This window comes from Peromyscus maniculatus, chromosome 23 (assembly GCF_049852395.1).
Source record: "Peromyscus maniculatus bairdii isolate BWxNUB_F1_BW_parent chromosome 23, HU_Pman_BW_mat_3.1, whole genome shotgun sequence".
Taxonomy (NCBI): domain Eukaryota; kingdom Metazoa; phylum Chordata; class Mammalia; order Rodentia; family Cricetidae; genus Peromyscus; species Peromyscus maniculatus.
The window spans coordinates 29,646,691-29,673,895 of NC_134874.1; the positions used below are offsets into that span (position 1 = coordinate 29,646,691).

Here is a 27,205-nt window from a genome sequence, read left to right on the forward strand (position 1 = left end):
ATCAGTCCCATAGCCTTATAATTTAAATATTTTTAAAAGTGTTCTTAAAAAGGTTAAAGTGTCTCAAATGTTTTCCTGCAGTATCAAAAATAAAGTACTCTCTTCTACTTCAAGAGGAAGAAAACATGGCAAAACCATAATCAGTATAAGGTAAAACCAAACTCCAATGAGCACACAATCCTAAAGTTCAACATTTTGGATTCATTCACAATCCTTTTGATTGTTTAATTTAGAGGCTTGGCTTAAATCATTTCTTGACCCCATCCTTGTCAGCATATACATAGCTTGCCTTCTCTGAGAGTCACCAGGACCTGAGGACAGTCCTCAGCTGTCATTCTGCATAGTACAGCCAATCAGAGGACAGCTGTCCTGGTCCTTTGCTCCTTGTCCATGTCCTTCTCCCTCTGCTCCCTTCCCCTGCCTTGAACCCATGTCTCCTCCCTGCTTTCCCTGCTCTGCACTCACCACGCCTCCCTTTTGTCTCCCTTTGGCTCTCTAGCTCTCCCTGTGAGTGCAGGCTGCTGCCACCCTTCAGATTCAGTCTCAGGGTTGGAATCTCAGTCAGACTTCAGCTGCCCATGAGGCTGCTGCTCTCCAACTCTCAGATGCTCCTCTTACCTATTGGAGGGCTGAGCCCTTCTCAAAACCTGAGTACTTCCCATATGTGATGCATATACATTCAGGGAAAACACCCATATACATTAAATTAAATTAAATCTTTGTTTTGAAAATGCCAGCAGCATCAGGCTGTAGTGAAATATCATGCCTTTTCAATAATGAATTTTATCTGGCCTAAGCTCTTGTAGATCTTATACTCACTGTGAGTTCATATGTGTGACTGCCCTGGTTTGTTCAGAAAATACAGTTTTCACCACCTCTGGCTCTTACACAGCCTTTTGCCCTGACCCCCCTCTTTTTCAAAGATCCTTGAGCCTTGGGTAGAGGGGTGTTAGTGTGTCCCCATGAGGACTGAGATGCCACAGTCTCTTATTTACAGGATGTTGGCCAGTTGAGTGACTCTGTTGATTGTCACCTGCTGCAAGGAGAAGCATCTCTGACAAGGTTGAGAGACGCACAGAACTGTGGGGACAGCAGTGAAGTTATTAGAGTCACTTTAATTCCATGTCCATTAAGTAGAGGATGGGAGTGGATTTTCCTTAGGGCCAAGGATTGTCACATAGAGGTTCTTGGAACCTTTAACAGTGCCAGGTGTGGGTTCCATTTCATGGAATGGGCCTTAGACTTTTGACATTTTATTTATATTATTTAATATATATTTAAAATGTTTATGTGTGTGGGTGTTTTGCTTGCATATATATCTGTGCACCACATGAATGCTTGGTGCTCACAGAAGCCAGAAGAGGGTGTCATTGTGGTGAGCCATAAGAATATGTGGAATATAATGAGTCCAGCAGTATATAATAAACTATACCTTGACTGATCAAGGGTCCTTCAAGTGATAACCATTTATCATGTTATATTTGGTGTTATTCAGCTTCAATATTCAGCTGCTCCTTGTGATGAATTTCTTGTGCTCATAATTCCCATAGAACGTGTGTGTGAGCATCCTGCTCAGTCCTATTTTGGGTACGTTCACAGAGTCAGGACCTTCTGCCTCTGAACTCCCTGTTCTCCTTTAGCCATTGAGTTGGGTGTCTGACGTTTATAAATTTCCGCTTTAGCTAGGGCCAGCGCCAAACAAAGCACTGAAGGACTGGGAGGGGACAGAATAGCTGAGACCGTCCTTGCCTTCAGGCCTAGTGGCACTCCAGAGCAACTGACTGAGAACAAAGGAGGGTTTTACATGTCTAGGTAGTGTGAAAGGTGAAACAGGATTCCTGGGAGACAGAATCACATGGCCAGAGAGAAGGGAGGAAGGCAGAGATTCTGTAGAGGGTAAGGCAGATCTTCTGTAGTGTTTCTCAGAGCCAGGAGTAAGGAGCTAGGAAGGAGAGATGGAGGATGAAGGAACAGAGGACGAAGATGAGGTCAAAAGCATAGGATCTTACTAAAACTATGAGGACAGGAAAAATAGGCACAGAGAGGTGGGGCCCCATCATCTTTCTGGAGACTTCAAATTCACAGAACAGCCACTATATTAAATGTCGAGGTTTAGGCAGTGGTAGCACATGCCTTAAACCGTAGCATTCCAGAGGCAGAGATCCCTTTGTATCTCTGTGATTTCAACACTGTAAACAGAGCCAGGCAGTGGAGAAAGACACCTTAATCCCAGCACTTGAGATCTCATGTCTTGCTTGGAAAAGACACATGCCTTTAATCCCAGGAAGTAATGGCAGGGACATAAGGCATGAAAACCAGGAACTAGAGGTTTTTTTTAAACTTTTAGTCTTTTGAGCGGAGTGAGAAGTCATTCTTTGAAGAGTTTCTTTTTTCAATAGATGGTTGATGTTGGGATGGTTACTCAAATCAAGTGATGAGTGATGAACTCCAAGTCATCCTTGGAAATAGCAAATCTGTAGCCCAACATAATTATCCTTTAAACTAGAGAATATCACTTGTGAGAAAGCCATCATGGCCACATGGCTGATCTAGAGTGGAGTGCTGAGTTCTGGCAAACAGCTGCATCTTTCTTCCAGTGAGTACCTAAACAGGGCTGATGTGAATTATGTATAGTCCAGATTTTAAGAATCATACTTTCTCAGGGATCTCCACAAACTAGTGGGTGTCCTCGCTGCCCCTGTGAGACAGCCTCTGTATGGGAGAGGCCTCACGTGACTTTGTCCCTGGTGTTCCTCTGGGGACACCTGTGTGAGAGACTGCATGCTCCAGAACCAGCTCTCTTTGGCCAATGCCGGAGTGTAAAATAGTCCAACGTGGGATTTTTCTTACTGGTAGTAAACAAAGGATGATCCCAATCGGGAATCGTGACTTTTTTTTTTTTTTGATGGTCATATTCTGTTTTGAAATAACCTCTGTGTATTTCATTTATTTTCTTTTACCTGGTGATCTCTGAGCAGGCTTCAGATTTTGACAGTTGATGAAAGATACAACAAGCATTAATGTGTGGGTGAAAAGCTTGGTGAAATTCTGAGTGAAGTTTTAGTTAAAGTTGGTTGAACTTGGGATTGACTGGGAGGCCAAAGATTTAAAAAGCAGAAGATTCTCTCAAGACACAAGTTGTGTGATAATAGTGTGTTTTGTGTGTGTGAATGAGAATTTGTAAATGTTGAATTCTAGGCTCCTACAATCATTGTCAGTGCAGATCAAGCTGCAAGTATTTATGTTTTAAAACTTAAATTATAAAGCTAGTTACGTCTTTCTAACAACTAGTTTTAATGTTTAAGAGCATATTTTACCTACATTACCTTTTCAGGATGTTGAGAAAGATGCATCACAAGCACAGGCTGGAGGCTGGGGGCTAGATGGTTTTGAGGAAGAGGTCTTGGTGGACTCTTTCATAGAGCAAAGGGAAGCAATGCCTTCAAGGAATTGAGCTAAGTTTTAATCTAGTCTTTAAGATTAGAAGTCAAAAACAAAAATATTAAGGAAATGAAAACCTAATTGATCTTTGAAGCATTGTTATGTGGAATTGAGTGGGACTTTTGAGGCCTTTCTTTCAGAAAACAAGGACTTGGTTGTCAGGCCTATATTAGGCCTAAACCTTGGTGCCATGTATTTGTACTTAAATCATTTCAATGGAAAGTGTCTTAATGATTGGAACTTCTAGTGCAGTTTGGAGTTCTTCCATTTGAAAAATGTGATATTTGCATGGGATTGTTTGAATCTTGTTTTCTAGTCCCTCCCCATCACCACCCTCAGAGTCTGAAGGTAGATTTTTCTCTTGATAAAGGAACAAAAAAAGTGAACATCTTGTTTGTAAATTGGTATCTAGTAACTAGTGGTAAACTTGAAATGGTAGAATTCTTTAAAGCCTAATTCTAGGTAGCCTTAGAAAAATGTATCTTAATTATTTTTGAACCTGTATTCACCTTGTTTTTTTCAAATATCTTAAGTTATATTTTCTTTTTCAGAGCTGCTTCTCATTTGGGGCTACTTTTTTTTTTTAAATTGAGGTGTAATTCATAAAAGGGTACATTGTTTTGATGAGACTTTTTACAACTGTGGCTGGATGTCTTTCTTTAGTCTTCCAAGAAGGGCCATTTTACTTTTTTAGAGTTACTTTTTAAAGTCATGAGGTCAACAACTTGGACTACTATGCATGTAAGTGCAAATGCAAATTAAAGCCCAAGTTGACCTCCAGCAGCAGTTCATTCTATGTTGACAGTGAGAGAACACTTTGCCTGTTCGGATACTGTTACTCATGGACTGAAATGCTGAAGAAACCCCTCCCCCTATTTTGTTTTTTGCAAAAATCAAGGTATATTCTAGGGTTTCCTGGTTGACCTCAACAGATAAACTGAGCTGATAGTCTTAGTTCAGAAATGATCTGAATGTAGATTTACAGTCTACGCGTACAGCTGGCTAAGTGAGATCGCTTTTTACAGTTCTGCATGTATCCCATCGGCTCCCCATTAGTTACTGAACTCTTAAAACTGGTATTGTAAAATTACCAGAATGTTTTGCGCTAATTTTATAAACTTTACAGTGCAATATGTGTTCCTTTTCTGAGGCAAACCAAAGGTATATTTCTCAAGGTTCTGCTGCTATCAGCAGCGTTGATGGAGGATCTTTTATACATTTGTAATAGATAGAAATAAACCAGATTGCAGTTTAAAAAAAAAAAAAGAATCCAGAAATCTGGCTTATAAAACATCAGGATAGGTTGACTTAAAGAGACTCTCAACTGTATCCTTTGTTCTCTTTAGCTCTCCCGCCCCCAATATGTAAATAAATTAAGAGGCCCGGCCATGGGAGCACACACCTTTAATCCGTGCACTTGGGAAGTAGAGGCAGGTGGATCTTTGAGTTTGAGGCCAGTCTGGTGTGCAGAGTGAGTTCCAGGACAGGCTCCAAAGCTGCACAGAGAAACCCTGTTGGAAAAACAAATAATAATAATAATAATTGGTGTTTCTAAAAGCAAGGACTGAGTGACCACTTTCCCAAGGAGAAGAAAATAAAAATTGTATCAAAGTGCCCTACCCCACCAGCTCCACATGGGGGGCTGTCCATTGGGAAAGGAAGGTCCTGGACCTCAGGAGCCCCTGACACAGGAGGCAGCAAGTTTCCCTCCTGCAGATCATGGTCCCAGTGACCTGGACTTGGAGCAACTCATGGAAGACACTGGAGAGGCAGAGGAGAGAGGGAGTCGCAGCAGAGGGATGGCTCAGAGGAGTTCCTGGCGGGCCTCTTTGAGGAGTAGTGTGCTCTGGTCCTTCTACTGCTGACTGCCTCTCAGTGATCCTGACAGATGTTGAATGTTGGGGTTGGTGACCTGCTCCAGGCTTCAGGTCAGAGCTGTGCATCATGGGTAATAAAGCAGGTCTCTGGGGCCCCTGCTTAGGCTGTGCTTCCTTTCATGTCGCTATGGCAAACTGCCTTCTCTGGAAGGTATAGTAGGCTGGGGACAGCAGCAGGACCCAGGCCTGAGAGAACCTTCAGAAAAGTATCTCTGTGAGTCCTGGCTCCCTGAATTCCTGGGAGCAAGATGGCCTTAGGAAAGCATTGTAACCATCTAGTGTTTAGTTCCCTGTCTCACACCGTCTATCTAGATTGTTGCTGATGTCCAATGTGGTGGTCCATGGGAACCAGTCACTGTGTGCTGGTTATTACCCTCCCAGATGTGGGTGTACATCGTGTAGACTGGCTGCCAGCATTTGGGGCATCCCCTGAATTGGGCAACCAGAAAAAAGTGATAGAGGAGGGGATGTGACTCTTAATTAGATTCATTTAGGCAAATTCTGTGGATTATTTTATTTTGTGAGAAAGGTCTAGGAAGTTAAAAAAGAGAACTGGGAATTTCTGATTTTCTCTGAGCTCAAACGCCCTGATGTGTGAATTTCTGTTTCTGGCCATGGGTATCAGTGACCCATGAGACTTTGTCTCTGGCTGTGGGTATCAGTGGAAGCTGGGAGTCTTCCCACTAGAAACACAGGTGACTCTGAGATCGTCACCCAAACCCATTCATTTGGCCTTTATGATTGAGTACAAAGTCACTTCCTGGGGGTTCCCATGGACAGGCTGGCAGGGTGGTGTTCCTGGGGAGGCTGGGCTTGAGCGGGCAATGGAGGCGTACACGATGTTGTTATCCTGCGGGGACAAGAGGTTGGAGGGCAGCAGTGCAGCTGTGGCCACCATAAAGCAGCAGATGCAGCCTGAGTGTCCTGTCACACCTGCAGCAGCTGCAGCCTGAGTGTCCTGCCACACCTGCAGCAGCTGCAGCCTGAGTGTCCTGCCCACACCTGCAGCAGCTGCAGGCTGAGTGTCCTGCCCACACCTGCAGCAGCTGCAGCCTGAGTGTCCTGCCACACCTGCAGCAGCTGCAGCCTGAGTGTCCTGTCACACCTGCCCCAGCTGCAGCCTGAGTGTCCTGTCCACACCTGCAGCAGCTGCAGCCTGAGTGTCCTGCCCACACCTGCAGCAGCTGCAGCCTGAGTGTCCTGCCCACACCTGCAGCAGCTGCAGCCTGAGTGTCCTGTCACACCTGCCCCAGCTGCAGCCTGAGTGTCCTGCCCACACCTGCAGCAGCTGCAGCCTGAGTGTCCTGCCCACACCTGCACCAGCTGCAGCCTGAGTGTCCTGTCCACACCTGCAGCAGCTGCAGCCTGAGTGTCCTGCCCATACCTGCAGCAGCTGCAGCCTGAGGTTCCTGCCACACCTGCAGCAGCTGCAGCCTGAGTGTCCTGCCCACACTTGCAGCAGCTGCAGCCTGAGTGTCCTGTCACACCTGCAGCAGCTGCAGCCTGAGTGTCCTGCCCACTTCTGCAGCAGCTGCAGCCTGAGTGTCCTGCCCACTTCTGCAGCCTCCACCCTTCTGCCTCCTTCTTCAACATCCCTTTAACTTCCCTCAGGCCTGAGTCAGAGTGGCTTACCTTGGTGTTCACTTTGAGGTCCATATATTGTCCTAGAGAAAAGGAACACAGAGTGCTGAGGTCAAGATGTGACAGGAAGGGAGACAGATGGCTGGGAGTTCTAAAAGTGAGGTGAGGACCTTGGTTATATGGGAGGGACAGGGTGAAGGAGGGAAGGGAGAAAATATAGAGGGGTGCTCATGTAAGTGTGGAGTCTTGGGAGAAGACAGCAGCAAGGTTGGGAAACAGGAAGCTGGCAGAATTTACCTTCAGGTTCAACATTGTCAGTGTTTTCAATGAGGTCCCTGCACAGGAACAAATGGACAGCATATCAGAATCTGGACAGGAAAGGGTTAAGACATCAGGTGCTGGGCTGCAGAGATGGCTCAGTTAGGAAATGTCACATAAACAGGAAGTCCTGATTGCAGACCCAGGACCCACAGAACGCTGGATGCTGGAGAAGCAGAGACAGGCAGATACATCCCTGGAGTTCACTGGCCCGGACTAACACATGAGCTCTAGATTCAGGGACAGACCCTGTCTCAAAAGATAAATGGAGGGCTGGAGAGATGGTTCAGCTGGCAAAGTGCCCACTTCACAAACACGAAGACCCAGATTTAGATCCCCAAGGACCCATGTGAAAAAAGCTGGACATGATGTGCCTGGAGAGTGGGGATGGAGAGAGGACGATTCCTGAAGCTCATTGTCTGGGCATCCTGGTCTAACTGATGAACTCAGGTTAGTGAGAGACCCTGCCTCAAAATAAATATTGAATAAAGGTGGGAGAAAGTGGGGGGAGTCACTACATAGACCTCTGGTCTCCACATACAATACAGATGCATACACACACACACACACACACACACACACACACACACACACACACAGACCCCAAACATGCAGGAATACAAAACAGAATGGAGAACAACTGAGAGACACACCATTGATCTCTGGCTTCTACACACTGGGCACATGTGGATGTGCACCTACACATGCACACACACAAGAACAGTAACAACACACACAGAACTGGGCATGGTGGTGCATGCTTGTAATCTCAGTGCTCAGGAGGTGGAGACAGGGGGACTCTGATGTTCACTGACCAATGAACCTGGGCGAACTGATGAGTTCCAGACTAGTGAGAGACCTTTTCTGAACCAAACCAAACAAAACAAAGCCAAACAATAATAACAACAATAATAACAAAAATCCAAACCCAAGGTGAAATGACTTCGTGGGAAAGGCCAGACCATCAAGACTGACAACTTGAGTTTCATCCCAAGGATCCACAAGGTGGAAGGAAAGAGAAAGCTCTCAGAAGTTGTCCTGTGATCGCCACATGTGGGCCATGTCAAGTCATTTCCACACATATGGATACACATGCACACAAACAGATAAAATGTAATAAAATAATTATTTAAAAGAGTGGATGACACTGGAGAACACACAAAGACACAGACACACAGACACACAGACACAGACACACACACACACACACATACACACACACACACACACACACACACACAGGAAGCTGCTTCCCTCTGAATGGTCTCTGCCATCCTCAGTGACTCTAGATGAGTATGACTGAGTTCATTCTCAGAATTAGATCTTCTCTGGAAGAGAATGAGAGGCCATTGGGAAGGTGGCCTGGCCGATGTCTCTCAGCACTAGCTGAAGGGGAGTCATTCTAGGAATCAGCTTGCCCTGGGCAGGAACAGAGACTAGAAATAGGAAGAACCAAGTCTATTCTCTCTCACTACCTGGAAAACTAGAAGACAAGAAAGTTTCAGATCTCCTGGTAGGTGCTCAGACTGGGTTCTGTAAGAAAGGACCTGAGATGGGACTGGAGGAAGGGCATCTGGCCAAAGAAAGCCACAGGGAGAGGAGAGATGGAGGAAGCTGGGATGCAGTGTGGCTAGTGGATGCTTGAGTTATCTGCACAAGGCCCTGGGTTCCATCCCAGCACCTCATAAAATGGGTGTGGTTCGATGCCTGTCCTTCCAACAGGTGGGAGGTGGAGGCAAAGATCAGAAATTCAATGTCATCTTGGCTTCATAGTGGGTTTGAGGCCAGCCTGGGATAAAGGAGAACCTTTCTCTGAACAAAGGGGTTGGAGAAGGAAGGGTCAGAGCAGGCCATGTACAGTAGGAAAAGAAGAGGCAGGAGAGAAGGGTGGAGAGGTTGGGAGGTGAAGAGAAAAGGGCAAGAGATGTGGAAGATCTGGAACAAAGGATTCTGGGACAGCGGGGCTCACTGACCATAGAGAAAGACAGAGAGAAGAAAGGGAAGGATGGAAGAGCTGTTGAATCCAGGCGGATGTTCAAGGTTGAGAGGAAACAGAGACAGAGAGGGCAGCCCACGAAATGGAAGAAGAGAGGGAGGAAGACTGAGGCCTAAAGTGGGTGTTGTTGTGGGAAGGAGACTCCTGAGACCCTGCACTCCTTGTCAGTGTGTGAATCTGGTGGCCCTGAGGAGGGAGATGTCATAGGCGAAAAGGAGGGAGGAGACAGGATGAGTCAGTGGTTAGGGAGATGTGAAGAGCCCTGTGTGTGGTTCTCCTTTTTTATGTTATTTGAAGGGGCTGGAGAGATGGCTCAGTGGTTAAGAGCGCTGGCTGCTCTCGCAGAGGACCCGGACGGCGCTCACCTGGCTGGGGTTTCAGCTTTAGTCCTCTGTCCTGTGGGGAAGAAACAGTGTCAGTGTGACATCAGTGCTGATCCTCCATCATCCCTCTCAGCTGTCCTCTGTGTGCAGACCACCTTCAGAGGACAGGGGAGCAGAGAACCTGCCCCAGGCAGTCAGAGAGGAGCCTGAGCTCCCTCTGCTGGGCTGTGTCCTACACAGCAACCTCCCCAGATCTCTGCTAGGTCCATGTCCACCCCTGTCTCCTCTGCTTCCTTCACCAACCTTGAGTTCCCTCACTCCACACCTGCCTCATCTACTCTGCATTCACCAGCCTTCCTTTTCGTGACTTTAGAGACCGTCTCTTTCTGGATTATATTTCACTCCACTGGTCTCTTTGTCTTGGTGCATACTATTCTCTTTTAATTATTAAGCTTTTTAAAATTGTCACTTATTTATTATGTGGTAGGGGGTGTGCCACAGTTTGTATGGAGGTCAGAGGGAAACTTGCAGAAGTCGATTTCCTCCACCATGTGGTTCCCAGGCTTCCATACTGACTCCTTTTAACCTCTGAGGGCTACTGTAGCTTTTTTTTTTTTTTTTTTAAAAAGCACAAAACTTTCATTATTTATTTATTTAGCTACTGTAGCTCTAAAAGTTTTTGTTGATGTTGTTTTGTTTGGTTTTGCTTTAAGAATTTTAAAATTATCTGCACCTCTTTTGGTGTGGATGCCCTGAGAGCAGAGGCCTGTGGGATTCAGGAGAGGGCTTCTGATAATTTGCCTGGAGCTATAGTTACAGGCGGTTGTAAACTGCCTGATGTGGGTGCTGGAGCAGAACTCAGGTTCTCTGCCAGATCAGCCAGTGCTCTTAACTGCGGAGCCATTCCTCCAGCCTCCTGTTGTAACTTTGATAAACTCTGGGATCAGACAGCGGGGGTGCTCCATTATTGGCCATTTTTTTTGTTATTTTATCTCATTTTATTTTTGAGAATGCATGTGAATTTGAGAAGATGAATTATTTTTCAAAACTCCCATTGTACTTTAGATAAGAATTATATTGAATTTACTGATTATTTTTGTAGTACAGACTTCTTTTTAAAAAAATCCTTAATTCATTTTTATTGTATGACTGTTTGCCTGCTGGTATTTCTGTTTGCCACACATGTGTCTGGTCCCTTGTGGCAGTCAGAAGAGGGCATCAGATCCCCTGGAACAGCAGTTACAGGTTATTGTGAGCCATTGTCTGGGTGCTGGAATCAAACCCTGGTCCTCTGCAAGAGCAGCCAGTGCTCTTAACAAATGATCCGTCTCTCCAGCCTCCTAATACAGACATCTGAACTAATTTTTCTATTTTAAGAATGAGCTGATTCCTACTCACCCGCTTCCTCTTTCTTTCAACAATGTCAGCCACTGTGTTTTGGAGAACAAGTCATTTGGTGCCTTAGTTTCCCTAACTGTTTTTTCCGTAACTGTTTTTTTTTTTTTCATGTCCTGGAGTTTGCTCTGTAGACCTGGCTGGCCTCAAACTCACAGAGATCCTCCTGACTCTGCCTCCTGAGTACTCAGATTAAAGATGTGTGCCACTGCCGCCTGGCCTTCCCTAAGTGTTTTTAGATTATAATTTTAGTTTTAGAGATTTATTTTCATTTGTGTGTGTATATATATGTGTGCATGATTGTGTATGCCATCCTGTTCCCATATGTCCAAGGAGGCCAGAAGAGAGCCCTGGGTGCCTGAAGCTAGACTTACAGGAGGTTGTGAGCTGCGCCCTATGGGTGCTGGGAACTGAACTGGGGTCCTCTGCCAGAGCAGCAAGTGCTCTTAACTCCTGAACCATCTCTCTATGTTTTCTTTTGGACTTAAAAATACACTTTATTTGTTTGTTTTTTGACAGCTCTGTGAGATCCACACAGGCACGTCTAGTAGATTCCCAACTCAGCTGGTTAGCCCACTCCTAACTAACCCGAACAATTAAATTGTTTTCATTGTTTAATTGTTGGGGTTAGGTTAGGGTTAGATTTGAATGAAAAATCTTCATAACAGTCTCATCTATTTGAAATCTTTGTCATATTTGGGAGGTTGTGGACCATTTAGGAGATGCAGCCTTCTGGAAGATTTATGTGTCACTGGAGGTGTGTTTTGAGAATGCATTGCCCCTCACCCCACTTTCAGATTTCTCCCTGGTTCTCTGCATTGTTACAGATATGACTTCTCAGTGTCCTGCTTCAGCTGCCCCTCCACTATTAACCTTCCTTCTGGACCACAAGCCAAATCCAATTCTTCCTCCCACAAGTTACTTTTGATCATGTTTTATCACTGCAGTGGAAAAGTAATCGCTATTACACACTCTCAATCTCACTTCCTCTTTCAGTCCCTATATGGCTTGGTGGTTTCATCAGAGTGTTTCTCAATACACTTAGACTTGTTCCTGTTCCCTGGTCCCCGTGTCATCCATCTAATCACTGAGTGTTTTCTTGAGGTCTTCCACACCCAAGGATGACTTTGAACTACTGATTCTCCTGCCTGCCCCTTCCACACACTGGAGTTACAGACATGCACTACCACACCAGGCTAATCACAAAATCTGAAAGGTTTTGCCTTGACTTTTTCCTGGTTCTGGCCATTCATCCCCATGTGCAGCTCCACTGTGGCAAAGTGACACAGCCTGGTCCCCTCCAGTCTGTCCTCTGCACCCTAAGACTGTGATGTCAGAATCCAGCTGCTGCTCAGGGCACAGCACCGCCCTTCTCCTCTCACAGAGACACTGTTGTCCAGATACTGTTCTCTCCAGCTGACCTGCTTCCATCCAGGTCCAGGGTTAGAGGACAATATCAAGGACTCAAGCACTTTCCTGACTCAGCCTTCCCTGAGCCCTCGCATCTGTCCTGTCACAATCCCCTTAGAGGACTCTGTTGAAACACGAAGGACGTGTGATGGGGTGCAGTCTTGGACCACTTACCTTTCCTTCTCCTCCACCTGAGGAACACTGTCAACCCCAAAACCCCAGCCAGGAGTACAGCAGCAGCCACTGCCAACCCAACTCTGGTTCCCAGACCCAGGGTCTGACTCTTCCCGCTCTTCTTCCCTTCTGTGGCTGTGAGTGCAGTTCTGGTGAGTGCAGAAGTTGCAGAGGTGGGACTTGGAGAGGTGGTCCTGGGGGCTGGGAGGAGACAAAGGAAGTCAGCATTGAATGTGATTGGGAAGTGTAAGCCAAATAAACCTTTTCCTCCCTAAGTTCTTTGGTCATGGAGTTTTTCACAGGAATAGAAACTCGAACTAGTACACCTGCCGGCCCCTGCATCCCAAGTCATGGGCTCTGTTCTAGTTTCAAGTCCTCTGTTGAATCCGCATAGGGACCCTGCTGTGGGATGATTTCTGTCCAGGATGCTGCAATCCGGATCCTGCAGTGCCAACTCCATTTCCCCAATAGCAGTGACTGTACCCTGCAGCCATGATGCAGTCACAGGGGTCGGGCACTTTCTGTGGAGGAGCAGCATGGGACGTTGGTGTAATTGTAAGTTTCTGTCCCTCCAGCAGCTCCCAAATACCTGGCAGCTGCTTCTCAAATTTCCACCCAGAGACTTAAATAATTAATATATATTGTATTATATTATATTATATATTAATATAATTATATGTAAATGTTCCACTGGTAGCTCAGGCTTATTACTAACTGGCTCTAACACTTAAATTAACCCATAATTGTAATCCATGTTTAACTTGGTACCTTTTCTCAGTAGCGCAGTCTCATCATGAGTCCTCTGCATCTGCCTGAGGACTCCTGACTCAACCCTTCCTCTTCCCAGCATCCCCAGGGACCTGTGTGTGTTGCCATGCACTTGTAATCCCAGCACTTCAAGGGAAAATAGGCAGATCCCTGTGGCTCACTGACAGCTGTCCTAGGCCACTTTGTGAGTTGAGCCCAGAGAAAGACCCATCAAAGGAAACATAAGGAGAGAGAGAGAGAGAGAGAGAGAGAGAGAGAGAGAGAGAGAGAGAGAGAGAGAGAGAACACTAGGGGTCTTTTTGCTTAGACATGAAAGAGAAAACATGCAAAGGAGAGTACTCTTGAATTTGGCTACAAAATTGAAATTATGGAAAGAGAATTAGTAAGTCAACCACAGGGCTTTTTAAAATACATGTTGCACATATTTCTCCAGGGGGGATATCTTTTCCCTAAATGAGGATATTTTGCTCCAATAAAACATTTCTTTTGAGGTCTGTGGATGCAGCTCAGTGGTGGAGTGCTTGCCTAGGGTGCACGAGGCCCTGAGTCCATCTCAAACAGGGGACACAGGAGTGGTGAAACGCCCTTTTGGTCCCTTCTCTAGGCAAAGAGTTCAAGGCCATCTTTAGTTATATAGTAAATTTGAGACCAGCATGGACACATGAGACTCTGTCTTAAAGAAATGGAAAAAAAGTCTTCTTAATGTTAATTTTAATATTTTAAAAACAATGGGCAGGAATATTCAGTTAATGAATTAATTTTTAAAATTAATGACAAAAAATACTGATGAAGAACTCACAGTGGAGGTGAGGTGTAAGTCAATGACAGAGCCCTTGTCTAGTGTGCACGTGGCTCTGGGTACAAGAAGAAAAACATGGTGTGTCTGCCTGAAGCAGAGAAAGACATGGCTGCCTTAAATTGATTGTTCTACAAGATATCTAATAGATATCTCAAAGGCTGGAGACATTAGGATTTGAGGAAAAGGGAGGAGGCTGGAAGAAGAGAAGCCATTTAGGGAAACTTGTAGAAGACACAGGAAATGCAGATGTAAGGTGTCTGTCAGTTCTGGCTGTGTAGTTTATCCTGAACTAGCACAGGGGTTAAGATGAGGACTGGTTTGCCAGGGGGAGGCTGGTGGGTCTAACCTAGAAGGGACAAACCCACTTATCACCTGCACTGCTGAGAATTGGCAATGAAATTAATGATGATTAGTATTTAGCTATTAATTTTATATTTTATTTTCTAAAAAAATATATTTTTAAAGATTTATTTATTTATTTATTTATTTATTTATTTATTTATTTATTTATTTATTTATTTAATATGTATACAGCATGTATGCCTACAGGCCAGAAGAGGGCATCGGATCTCATTACAGATGGTTGTGAGCCACCATGTGGTGCTGGGAATTGAACTCAGGACCTCTGGAAGAGCAGCTAGTACTCTTAACCACTGAGCCATTACTCTAGCCCTAAAAATATATTTTTTATTAAATTTTTGCACACACAATGGTGCATGAATTTTGTGTGTGTGTGTGTGTGTGTGTGTGTGTGTGTGTGTGTGTGAGAGAGAGAGAGAGAGAGAGAGAGAGAGAGAGAGAGAGAGAGAGAAGTTAACCTTGGGCGTTCCTTCCTCAGATGTCATTCACCTTATTTGTAAGACAGACCACGTGAGCACCTGTAACCCCAACACCGTGGGACATTGAGACAAGAAGATCAATGGGGCATCACAGCCTACCAGCCTAGCCATAAACAGTGAACTCCAGCTTCAGTGAGAGACCCTGCCTCAAGGGAATAAGGTGGGTCTTACTAGAGGAGGAACCCTAATGTCCACTTCTGGCCTTCCAAAGTACAAAAATGGAGTACACACACACACACACACACACACACACACACACACACACACTTATACCATGTATACACATCCCACAAAATCAAGATAGAAGAGAGGCAAGCAATAGTGTGAACTCCACAGAGGCCACGTCTCTACTGGTTGAGAGATGTTTGGAGGTAAAGGGTTCCTTTCGAGGCCTGTTCCTCACCAACATGACATTGGGCAGGGGTTGAATTCTGCTGGTCTCCCTGTTTCTCTCTGTACAATGACCATGAGAGTGCCCAGTAGTGGTGACAGGTGGCTGGTGTAATGTCCACACAGGGACTAGGCTGGGCCTGTGTGCACTCTGTGGAAGCTGCAGTTACAGCTGCCATGGAGGAGGAGAAGTGACCAGAGAACCTGATCATGGTGAGAACATGAGAGTCTGTGTGGGAAGATGGGGAATGGGGAGGAACGAGGGGAAGAGGGAAATGAGGAAGTAGAAAAGAAACTGGGGCAGGTAGAGTTGAGGGATGTGTCTAGAGACTGGTGAAGTGGGGGACCCAGAGGAGGAGGGGTACCTGGGACCAGAAGGCACCTACTGTGGAAGGCACTAGATATGGTGTAAAGTCTAGATCTAATGGAGACCCTGACACAGGACCAGGTGAAGGCTGCTCCGTCTTGGAGAGGCCAAATCCACGTGGATTTGTGTCAACAAGGGTGGGGTGGGCAGGGCGGTAGTCAGTTTGGAGAAAGGAGCAGGAGACTGGGCCATCTGGGAAGAGCTGACTGGGGGTGGGGTGGATCTGAGGGCAATGAGGGGCAGCTCAGAGAGAGCAGCTAAGGCTTGGGGATGGTTGTGGGGAAGAGGAAAGGTGGAGTTGTCAGAGCTCTGGGGAGGGGACAGAACACATGAGAGGAGTCTGTGGGAAGGACCAGAAGTGTAGGATCTCTAATGACATCTATGGTACAAGGAAGCCAGGGCCACCAGGGTCTGACCTGGGATGTGCTCACCAGGAGTGAGGGTGAGTTGGGTCCCAGGAATCGACTGAAACTCCTTGATGCCTTCCTTTGTGTTCATGTGAACTTGGCAGAAGTACACTGTCTGGTCCTTCTCCTTCAAGTTCCAGATTCTGAGGACTCCAAGATGTCTGAGGCTGTGTCCAGTTTAGGCTGAGTCGGTCCTTGAAATCCTCATGTGTGAAAGATGGGGTAGAATTGTAGATATATTTTCCATGGAAGTTCTTCCATCTCCAGAGAATCCTGATCTGTGGATCCTCTGCCAACTTCCAGGGGAAGTAGAAGGAGAAGGGGATCTCGATGGAGCCACCCTGGACACCAGAGAGGCGTGATGGTTGTTTGACCCCATAGGCATTTACTTTGTTGGATCCTGGTGAGTTACCTGGGGAGAATGGGGATCTGAAGCCACTGCAAAGGATGGAGAGGGCAACCCTAGTTTCCTGAGTCATCATCCAGAGTCAGGTGTGGGACACAGGGCAAGATTTTGCTTATGTCCCCCACTGTCACATACAGGCCAGGACAGACAAGGAAGGGTTGAACTGGATCCACTCTGAGGATGAGCTGTCTCTTGGGGCACAGGGCACCCTCTGGCTCCTCTAGCAGACCCCTGTCCACACGACAGTCTGCTCTTCCTAGCCCCACTGGCCCCTCCTGTGGTTAGGGCAGAGTCCCTGCTAACAAGGTCCCCACCACTCACCAGCTGGCAGACATGCAGCTGACATCAGCAGAAGCAGGATCCAAGCCATGGCCTGATTCCCTCCAGGAAGTGAGACCAGCAGAGCCATCAGGCAGGAGAGGAGCCCTGTGCAGGGACACTGGGGTGCTCAGGAGTCAGGAGAGAATTGGGGTAAAGTGGAATATAACTCTTGGGCCTTCTCATGTGGAGGACAGAGTGGGGCAGGACCTCCCCATCCCACCTCCTTGTGACCAGCAACTTCCTTCATGATTCTGGCTTCTTCTTTCTCACACTGCAGAAGATCTGCCCTGTGGTCACTGACAGGATGGCCGTGCCCTTGAGCCCAGCCCCCATTTTTGACAGGAAGATATGGAACTGACCTCACCATGCCGGGCTCTCATCTCTTCCATCTTGACCTCCTGTCTTAACCAGTCTCGTCCATTTCCCATGTGGCCTGTAATTACTGTTTCCTCACCTCCAGATTTCCTTCACTCCTGTTTTTCCCCCTCTTCAATCTGTTTTTCATTATGTCTCTCATCATGCTGTCTGTCTGTCTGTCTCTCTAATAACCTCAGGTACAGAAGTGGTCAGTTTCTGCTCACTTCAGACACAGCGAGGATGGAGGTGATGAGGAAACACATTCAGTCCCAGCCCTAGCTCGGTGTCCCCACCACCATCTGCTCTTTGTCCTCTTCTTGTCCTTCAGGGACTCTTTACAGCACCAGGCAGAACCAAGGCCCAGGGGACACTCTCGCCCTGGCCTGCTCACTGCTGCCGAGTCTGTAACTACCCTGGGCTTCCTGGGTGATCATCTCTCTCCCCTAGACAGTAACTCCAAAGCTACTCCAGTTTCTGAAGGAGACTTTCTATGTCCCACCAACCTTCACATACCTCAGAAGAGGATGCCAAGGATCAGAGAAGCCCTGGCACATGTCACATGACTGCCACATGTCAGGTTGACTGGACTTCATCCCATCAAGGACTTGTAATCCTCCACTCCACACAGACTTCAGCCTGCCTGCTCCGTGCAGCATCTGAACTCCCCTCAAAGGCCATGGATCTGCTGTTGGGTTCCCAGGACACTGTTCCCACAAAGCACTTGAGTGACTCCCTCTAGCTGTGGCTGTTCTAGAACCTTCTTTGGATGAAGTGGCAAAGAAGTCTCAGAGCAGCAATGTGTCACTTATGACATGTTGCCTGGGACGTCTCTGAAAGTGGACACAGATGACCTGTGACTGGGGTGGAGGCGTGAGTGTGGGTGCAGTGGTTCTGGTGGCCACATGGATGATTCTGCAGGAGGTTCACCCCACCCTTCCCCAAGGCATGGTTCCATCAGTTCCCTGAAGGGTAGGAAGACAAGATTGTACCAGAGGAAGAGGCATCATTCTCCCTGAGTCACATGTGCAGAGGCGACTTCCCATTTCCTTAGATTCCTGCACTGATTGCCTTCTCCATGCTTCCCTGCAGGTGGCTGTGCAGCCGCCTCTGTCACATCTGCTGTCTCTGCCTTCCTCACAGTCCCCACAGTCCCCATGGCCCTCTGATTCCTTGACCTGAGCCAGGAACAAACTCTCATGGCCTCACTCCCAAGTTACATGGACAGAAAATTCTATATTCATTGTACTTCTGCACACTCCAATCACAGAATCTTAATAATGAGTTGGTCCTAGATGCACTGTCAGTCAGGACACGGGACAAGGCTATTCTACTTGTCTAAAAGGGCATCTCATGTTTAGGGGGTGTCTCATGTATCCCAAGCTGGGTTTGAACTTGTTATGTACCCAAGGATGACCTCGAACTCATACAGATCCCCCTCTCTGCCCTCAGAAGAGCTGGGGTGACAGGTGTGTGACATCATGCCCCCTGTCTCCTGCTGGTGATAGAACCTAGGGTTCTGTGAATGTCCTAAGTATGTAAGTAAGTAAGTAAGTAAGTAAGTAAGTAAGTAAAAACTCCTCAAGATGAAACTTGACTTTAGCCTCCTTGAAATTCAAAGAGGGGCCCCTCCTGGTCACAAGTACTCACCTCCAGGTTTTATCTGGTCCTGCCCTACTGTCTGGGATCTGTCAGTAAAGGTTCACTGATTTCTAAGTCACCAAGGAGGGGCAAATCCTGATGAAGCTGCCTTATGTCAGCCTCTGGTCCCCAGCATTTTAACACATGAGTGTCTGTATTCAGGCTATTGAACCTTTTAACAGTGCCAGGTCTGGGTTCCAGTCTTCTATAAGAGCAGCAAGCTGTCCCAACTGCTGATCCATTCTTCCAGCCCCTTGACATTTCAGATACAAATGTACTAGGAAAGGCTCAGAAGTGTTCAGATTGGTTCAAGACCCATGTTGAACACACAGCTAACACAAGGTGTGACCTGAAAGCCCATACTCCTCATTCTATCCTTTCAGATGCTTTAAACATAAGAATCCAGATCTGACTTTTAAAACATCAGGGTAGGCTGACTTAAAGGGACTCTCAAATTGTCCCTTTTTCTCTTTAGGCCCTAAAAAGAAATTAAGGCTCCTGAGAGCAAGGCCTCAGCTACCAACTTACCCAAGGAGAAGGAAATTAAAATTGTATCAAGTGTCCTGCTCCCACAGCTCCACACAGGGCTTGTCTGTGGGTAAAGGATGGTCCTGGGTCTCAGGAGGCCCTGACCCAGAAGGAAGCAAGTTTCCCCCTGAAGATGATGGTTCCAGTGACCTGGACTTAGAGCCACTCATGGAAGACACTGGAGAGGCAGAGGAGAGAGGGGAGTCGCAGCAGAGGGATGGCTCAGAGGAGTTCCTGGCGGGCCTCTTTGAGGAGCAGTGTGCTCTGGTCCTTCTACTGCTGACTGCCTCTCAGTGATCCTGAGCAGATGTCGAATGTTGGGGTTGGTGACCTGCTCCAGGCTTCAAGTCAGAGCTGTGCATCATGGGTAATGAAGCAGGTCTCTGGGTCCACTGCTTAGGCTGTGCTTCCTTTCATGTCGCTATGGCAACCTGCTTTCTCTGGAAAGTATAGGAGGCTGGGGAAAGCAGCAGGACCCAGGCCTGAGGGAATCTTCAGAAAAGCATCTCTGTGGTCTTGACTCCCCTACTTCCTGGGGGCGACATGGCCTTAGGAAAGCATTGTAACCATCTGGTGTTTAGTTCCCTGTCTCACACCATCTATCTAGGGTTGCTGCTGATGTCCAGTGTGGTGGTCCATGGGAACCATTCACAGTGTGTGCTGGTTATTACCCTCCCAGATGTGGGTGTACATCGTGGAGACAGGCTGCCAGCATTTGGGATATTCCCTACTTTGAGCAGTTAGAAAAATGTGATAGAGGAGGGAATCTTAGAGGACCAGAAGTTAAAGGTCACATGAGTGACTCTTAATTAGATTCATTTAGGCAAATTCTGTGGATTGTTTTATTTTGTGAGGAAGATCTAGGAAGTCAGAAAAAGCAACAGGGAGTTTCTCAATTTCTCTGAGCTCAAACGCCTTGACGTGTGGATTTCTGTCTCTGCCGATGGGTATCAGTGACCCATGAGATTTTGTCTCTGGCTGTGGTATCAGTGGAAGCTGGGAGTCTTCCCACTAGAAACACAGGTGACTCTGAGATCGTCACCCAGACCCACTCATTTGGTCTTTACAATGGAGTACACAGTCTCTTCCTGGGGGTTCCCATGGACGGGCTGGCAGGGTGGTGTTCCTGGGGAGGCTGGGCTTGAGCGGGCAATGGAGGCGTACATGATGTTGTCATCCTGCGGGGACAAGAGGTTGGATGGCAGCAGTGCAGCTGTGGCCACCATAAAGCAGCAGCTGCAGCCTGAGTGTCCTGCCCACACCTGCAGCAGCTGCAGGCTGAGTGTCCTGCCCACACCTGCAGCAGCTGCAGGCTGAGTGTCCTGCCCACACCTGCAGCAGCTGCAGGCTGAGTGTCCTGCCCACACCTGCAGCAGCTGCAGCCTGAGTGTCCTGCCACACCTGCAGCAGCTGCAGCCTGAGTGTCCTGCCACACCTGCAGCAGCTGCAGCCTGAGTGTCCTGCCACACCTGCAGCAGCTGCAGCCTGAGTGTCCTGCCCACTCCTGCAGCCTCCACCCTTCTGCCTCCTTCTTCAACATCCCTTTAACTTCCCTCAGGCCTGAGTGTGAGTGGCTTACCTTGGTGTTTACTTTGAGGTCCATATATTGTCCTAGAGAAAAGGAACACAGAGTGCTGAAGTCAAACTGTGACAGGGAGGGAGACAGATGGCTGGGAGTTCCAACAGTGAGGTGAGGACATTGGTTACATGGAGAGACAGGGTGAAGGAGGGAAAGGTGGAAATACAGAGGGGTGCTCATGTAAGTGTGGGGTCTTGGGAGAAGAAGGCAGAGCCAGGTGGGGAAAGAGGAAGCTGGCAGAATTTACCTTCAGGTTCAACATTGTCAGTGTTTTCAATGAGGTCCCTGCACAGGAACAAATGGACAGAATATCAGAATCTGGACAGGAAAGGGTTAAGACATCAGGTGCTGGGCTGCAGAGATGGCTCAGTTAGGTAAGTAAGTGTCACATAAACAGGAAGTCCTGATTGCAGACCCAGGACCCACAGGATGCTGGATGCTGGAGAAGCAGAGACAGGCAGATACATCCCTGGAGTTCACTGGCACGGACTAACAAATGAGTGAAAGACCCTGTCTCAAAAGATAAATGGAGTGCTGGAGAGATGGTTCAGCCGGCAAAGTGCCCATTTAACAAACACGATACCCAAATTTAGATCCCCAAGGACCCATGTGAAAAAAGCTGGACAGGATGTGCCTGGAGAGTGGGGATGGAGAGAGGAGGATCCCTGGAGCTCATTGTCTGGGCAGCCCGGCCCAACTGAACTCAGGTTAGTGAGAGACCCTGCCTCAAAATAAATATTGAATAAAGGTGCGAGAAACTGAGGGCAGTTACAACATAGAACTCTGGCCTCCACATACAATACTGGTGCATACACACACACACACACACACACACACACACACACACACACACACGCACTTGTGGATGTGCACCTGCACATGAACACACTCAGTAACAACACACACAGAACTGGGCATGGTGGGCATGCTTGTAATCTCAGTGCTCAGGAGGTGGAGACAGGGGACTCCTGATATTCACTGGCCAATCAACCTCATCCAACTGTGAGTTCCAGACCAGTGGGAGACCCTGTCTCTACTAAACCAAACAAAATATACCCAAACAATAACAACAACAACAATAACAAAGATCCAAAACCAAAGAAGAAATGGTTTTGTGGGTAAGGCCCGACCATGAAGACTGACAACTTGAGTTTCATCCCAAGGATCCACAAGGTGGAAGGAAAGAGAAAGCTCTCAGAAGTTGTCCTGTGACCTCCCATGTCGGTCATGTCAAGTCATACTCACACACATGGATACACATGCACGCAAGCATGTAAAATGCAATAAACATAATTATTTAAAAGAGTTGATGGCACTGGAGAACACACACACACACACACACACACACACACACACACACACACACACACACACCAGGAGCTGGTCCCCTCTGAGTGGTCTCTGCCATCCTCAGTGACTCTAGATGAGTATGACTGAGTTCATCCTCAGAATAGATCTTCTCTGGAAGAGAATGAGAGGCCATTGGGAAGGCGGCTTGGCTGAGGTCTCTCAGCACTAGCTGAAGGGGAGTCATTCTAGGAATCAGCTTGCCCTGGGCAGGAAAAGAGAATAGAAATAGGAAGAACCAAGTCTATTCTCTCTCACTACCTGGAAAACTAGAGGAAAAGAAAGTTTCAGATCTTCCTGGTAGGTGCTCAGGATGGGTTAGAGGAAGAAAGGACCTGAGATGGGACTGGAGGAAGGGCATCTGGCCAAAGAAAGCCACAGGGAGAGGAGAGATGGAGGAAGCTGGGATGCAGTGTTGCTGTGGATGCATGAGTTATCTGCACAAGACCTTGGGTTCCATCCCAGCACCTCATAAACCGGTGTGGTTTGATGCCTGTCCTTCCAACAGTTGGGAGGTAGAGGCAAAAGATCAGAAATTCAAGTTCACTTTTGGCTTTGAGTGAGTTCGAGGCCAGCCTGGACTAAATGAGACCCTTTTTCAGAAAAAAAAAAAAAAAGGTGTTAGAGGAGGAAGGGTCAGAGCAGGCCATGTACAGTAGGAAAAGAAGAGGCAGGAGAGAAGGGTAGAGAGGTTGGGAGGTGGAGAGAAAAGGGTAAGGGATGTGGAAGATCTGGAACAAAGGATTCTGGGGCAGCGGGGCTCACTGACCATAGAGAAAGACAGAGAGAAGAAAGGGAAGGATGGGAGAGCTGTGGAATCTAGGCGGATGTTCAAGGCTGAGAGGAAACAGAGACAGAGAGAGGGAAGCCCAGAAAATGGAAGGAGAGAGGGAGGAAGTCTGAGTCCTAAAGTGGGTGTTGTTCTGGGAAGGAGACTCCTGAGACCCTGCGCTCCTTGTCAGCATGTGAATCTGGTGCCTGAGAAGCCTGAAGTCATAGAAGACAAGGAGGGAGGAGACAGGATGAGTCAGTCGTTAGGGAGATGTGAAGAGCCCTGTGTGTGGTTCTCTTTTTTTATGTTATTTGAAGGGGCTGGAGAGATGGCTCAGTGGTTAAGAGCGCTGGCTGCTCTTGCAGAGGACCCAGATGGCGCTCACCTGGCTGGGGTTTAGGCTTTACTCCTCTGTCCTGTGGGGAAGAAACAGTGTCAGTGTGACATCAGTGCTGATCCTCCATCATCCCTCTCAGCTGTCCTCTGTGTGCAGTCCACCTTCAGAGGACAGGGGAGCAGAGAACCTGCCCCAGGCAGTCAGAGAGGAGCCTGAGCTCCCTCTGCTGGGCTGTGTCCTACACAGCAACCTCCCCAGATCTCTGCTAGGTCCATGTCCACCCCTGTCTCCTCTGCTTCCTTCACCAACCTTGAGTTCCCTCACTCCACACCTGCCTCATCTACTCTGCATTCACCAGCCTTCCTTTTTGTGACTTTAGAGACCGCCTCTTTCTGGATTATATTTCATCAACTGGTCTATTTGTCTTGGTCCATACTATGCTGTTTTAATGACTATAGTTTTTTTTAAATCGTCACTTATTTATTATATTGTCGGGAGTGTGCCACAGTTTTTATAGACGTCAAGGACAACTTGCAGGAGTTGATTTTTTCACCATGTGGCTCCTAGGCTTCCACCCTGACTCCTTTTATGCTCTGAGGGCTACTGTAGCTTAAAAAATAATCTATTGTTCATTTATTTATTTATATTTACTTAGCTACTATAGCTTTAAAGTTTTTTGTTGATGTTGTTTTGTTTTGCTTTGCTTTAAGAATTTTAAAATTATCTGCATGTAGCAGGAATCTTAAAAGTTCTAATTAATAAAATCAAACCCGAGGCCAGTTATTGGGGTCATGCTGGAAGGTCAGAGAGACAGAACAAGCCACAGCTATCTCACCTCGCCGGATCCTCAGCTGGTCTTGTTTCCTCAGACTGGAGGCCTCTGGGTCCTCATTTGGAATAGGTCTCAGCTGAATTACTGCTCAAAAGCCTGAATGCTTAACCAGCCACATGCTTAATCTTCTAGTTTCTGGTCCTCACGCCTTATATATCTTTCTGCTTTCTACCACCACTCCCTGGGATTAAAGGCTGGCTTTCTGGGATTAAAGGCATGTGTCACCATGCTTGGCTATTTCCAATGTGGCCTTGAACTCATAGAGATCCAGAGGGATTTCTATCTCTGGAATGCTAGGATTAAAGGTGTGAGTGCCACCATTTCCTAGCCTTTGTATCTAGTGGCTGTCTGTTCTCTGACCCCAGATAAATTTATTAGAATACACAATATTTTGGGGAACACAATACCACCACATTTCCTCTCTTTTTGTCTAAAATTAAAAAAGCTTATAACTAATACAAGAAAAACTTCAATAAGTATATGCAATATACAGTCAAGATTACATTAACAATGTCTAGTCCATTAACATTTGACAGATCCAGACAAAAAAACTCCATTATATATATTAACAATACCCAGTCCAGTAACATCTGATAAACTCAGACCAAAAAATTTTCATTACTTATCTTATTTAAAACAAGTAGTTCCTTTTTAAAAGTAGATTCCATAATCTCCCTTTTTATCTTATCATATCCATATTCTTTCTCTTTTCTTTTCATAATAGATTCATTAGTCTACCTTTTGTCATTTTTATATCTTCCCCTTTTTCTTCAGTGTAGATTCAGTGATCTACCTATTTATCCTATTATTTCTTTATCTTTTTTCTCAGAGTAGATTCAATGATCTATCTCATATCTATATTCTCTTTTTCTTTTTGCTTTCTAGGGGTGAATATATCTTTAGGGAATCTTGAAAAGAAAATTTTTGGGTTAATCATCAAGTCCTGTATCATTTGTCCATTCTCTGCATAAAAGGAAAGTTCAGGGCTTGTTTCAAGTCCTTGTTCGAGTAGTCTGTCAGGCTGTATCATCTCAGCTAGTCCCCTCAAATTGTCCTGACCAGTTTGTAGTCCAAAGTCGATTTTTCCATGGTGTTAATCGGCTTAATGGCTTTATCATAGTCCATGTGGAATCATCATTGTAGGATCCTGTCATCTTTTTGAAGATTTCAAAGTCACTGTTAGACATAGTCATGGTTTCCTGTGGCTTTTTTTTTTTTTTTTTTTTTGCCTCCTCTGTGGTTTGGAGCAATCACAGTCTGACAAATTTCTGTCTCTCGGAACCATGAACATTCTCCCCTAGAACAGAAAATCTTCACAATTTCTCCCCACCATTTGTCTTGCCAAACTTTTCCAAACTGACCTTTGCCGATGCTTTCTTGTAACACAATGGTCCTGGCAATTCTCTGAACCAGCAGCAGTAAACCCTTCATCCCAGGTAGCAGTATCACCGCAGTCACCAACATGATGAGAAGGAGCTGGCAACGTGGAGCAGTAGCCACTGCTTCCATGGTCCCACCACTGTTTGTGGCTCAGTCTGGGCCAAAGCTTCTCCCAAACCTCCTAGGCCGGCTCAAACTCAGGATCCTCCTGCCTCTGTCTCCTTCAGCAAATCCTACCGGCGTGCACCGCCACCACCACCAGCTGAGTGTAGCTTGGGCCTGAGCTTGGGCTCACAAGGCCACAGGCAAACAGCTTTTTCATGAATCCGTAACACGAACGTTGGGCGCCAGATGTAACAGGAATCTTAAAAGTTCTAATTAATAAAATCAAACCCTGCCGGGCGGTGGTGACACACACCTTTAATCCCAGCACTCGGGAGGCAGAGCCAGGCGGATCTCTGTGAGTTCGAGGCCAGCCTGGGCTACCAAGTGAGCTCCAGGAAAGGCGCAAAACTACACAGAGAAACCCTGTCTCGAAAAACCAAAAAAAAAAAAAAAAAAAAAAAATCAAACCCGAGGCGAGTTATTGGGGTGAATACTGGAAGGTCAGAGAGACAGAACAAGCCACAGCTATCTCACCTCACTGGATCCTCAGCTGGTCTTGTTTCCTCAGACTGGAGGCCTCTGGGTCCTCATTTGGAATAGGTCTCAGCTGAATTACTGCTCAAAAGCCTGAATGCTTAACCAGCCACATGCTTAACCAGCCAAATCTTCTAGTTTCTGGTCCTCACGCCTTATATATCTTTCTGCTTTCTACCACCACTCCCTGGGATTAAAGGCTGGCTTTCTGGGATTAAAAGCATGTGTCACCATGCTTGGCTATTTCCAATGTGGCCTTGAACTCATAGAGATCCAGAGGGATTTCTATCTCTGGAATGCTAGGATTAAAGGTGTGAGTGCCACCATTTCCTAGCCTTTGTATCTAGTGGCTGTCTGTTCTCTGACCCCAGATAAATTTATTAGAATACACAATATTTTGGGGAACACAATACCACCACATCTGCACCTATTTTGGGGTAGATGCCATGAGAGCAGAGGCCTGTGGGATTCAGGAGAGGGCTTCAGATCGATATGCCTGGGGCCAGAGTTATAGGCAGTTGTAAATTGCCTGATGTGGGTGCTGGAGCAGAACTCAGGTTCTCTGCCAGAGCAGCCAGTGTTCTTAACTGCGGAGCCATCTCTCCAGCCTCCTCTTGCAACTTTGATAAACTCTGGGATCAGGCAGCGGGGGTGCTCCATTATTGGCCATTTTTGTTGTTATTTTATCTCATTTTGTTCTCTAGAATGTATGTGAATTTGAGAAGATGAATTATTTTTGCAAAACTCCAATTGTACTTTAGATAAGAATTATATTAAATTTACTGATTATTTTTGTAGTACAGATATCATTTTTTTTAAAAAAAATCCTTAATTCATTTTTATTTTATGACTATTTGCCTGCTTTTTTATTTGTTTGCCGCACATGTGTCTGGTCCCTGTGGCAGTCAGAAGAGGGCATCAGATCCCCTGGAACAGCAGTTACAGGTTATTGTGAGCCATTGTCTGGGTGCTGGAATCAAACCC

The 27,205-nt window shown here is 46.6% G+C and overlaps 2 pseudogenes across 2 annotated transcripts in view; both read right to left on the reverse strand.

Annotated features, from left to right (window-relative positions):
• Window positions 1-27,205, reverse strand: part of LOC143270391 (paired immunoglobulin-like type 2 receptor beta) — a 107,960-nt pseudogene that overhangs the window by 44,892 nt on the left and 35,863 nt on the right. The gene's annotated exons all lie outside the window — the stretch shown is intronic.
• LOC102921134 (paired immunoglobulin-like type 2 receptor alpha) lies at window positions 5,818-17,577 on the reverse strand (annotated as a pseudogene). The gene is made up of 7 exons (XR_013047567.1): window positions 16,813-17,577; window positions 16,110-16,497; window positions 12,516-12,716; window positions 9,579-9,609; window positions 7,197-7,234; window positions 6,951-6,982; window positions 5,818-6,168 (listed from the first exon to the last, which is right to left on the reverse strand). The product of XR_013047567.1 is annotated as a paired immunoglobulin-like type 2 receptor alpha (transcript).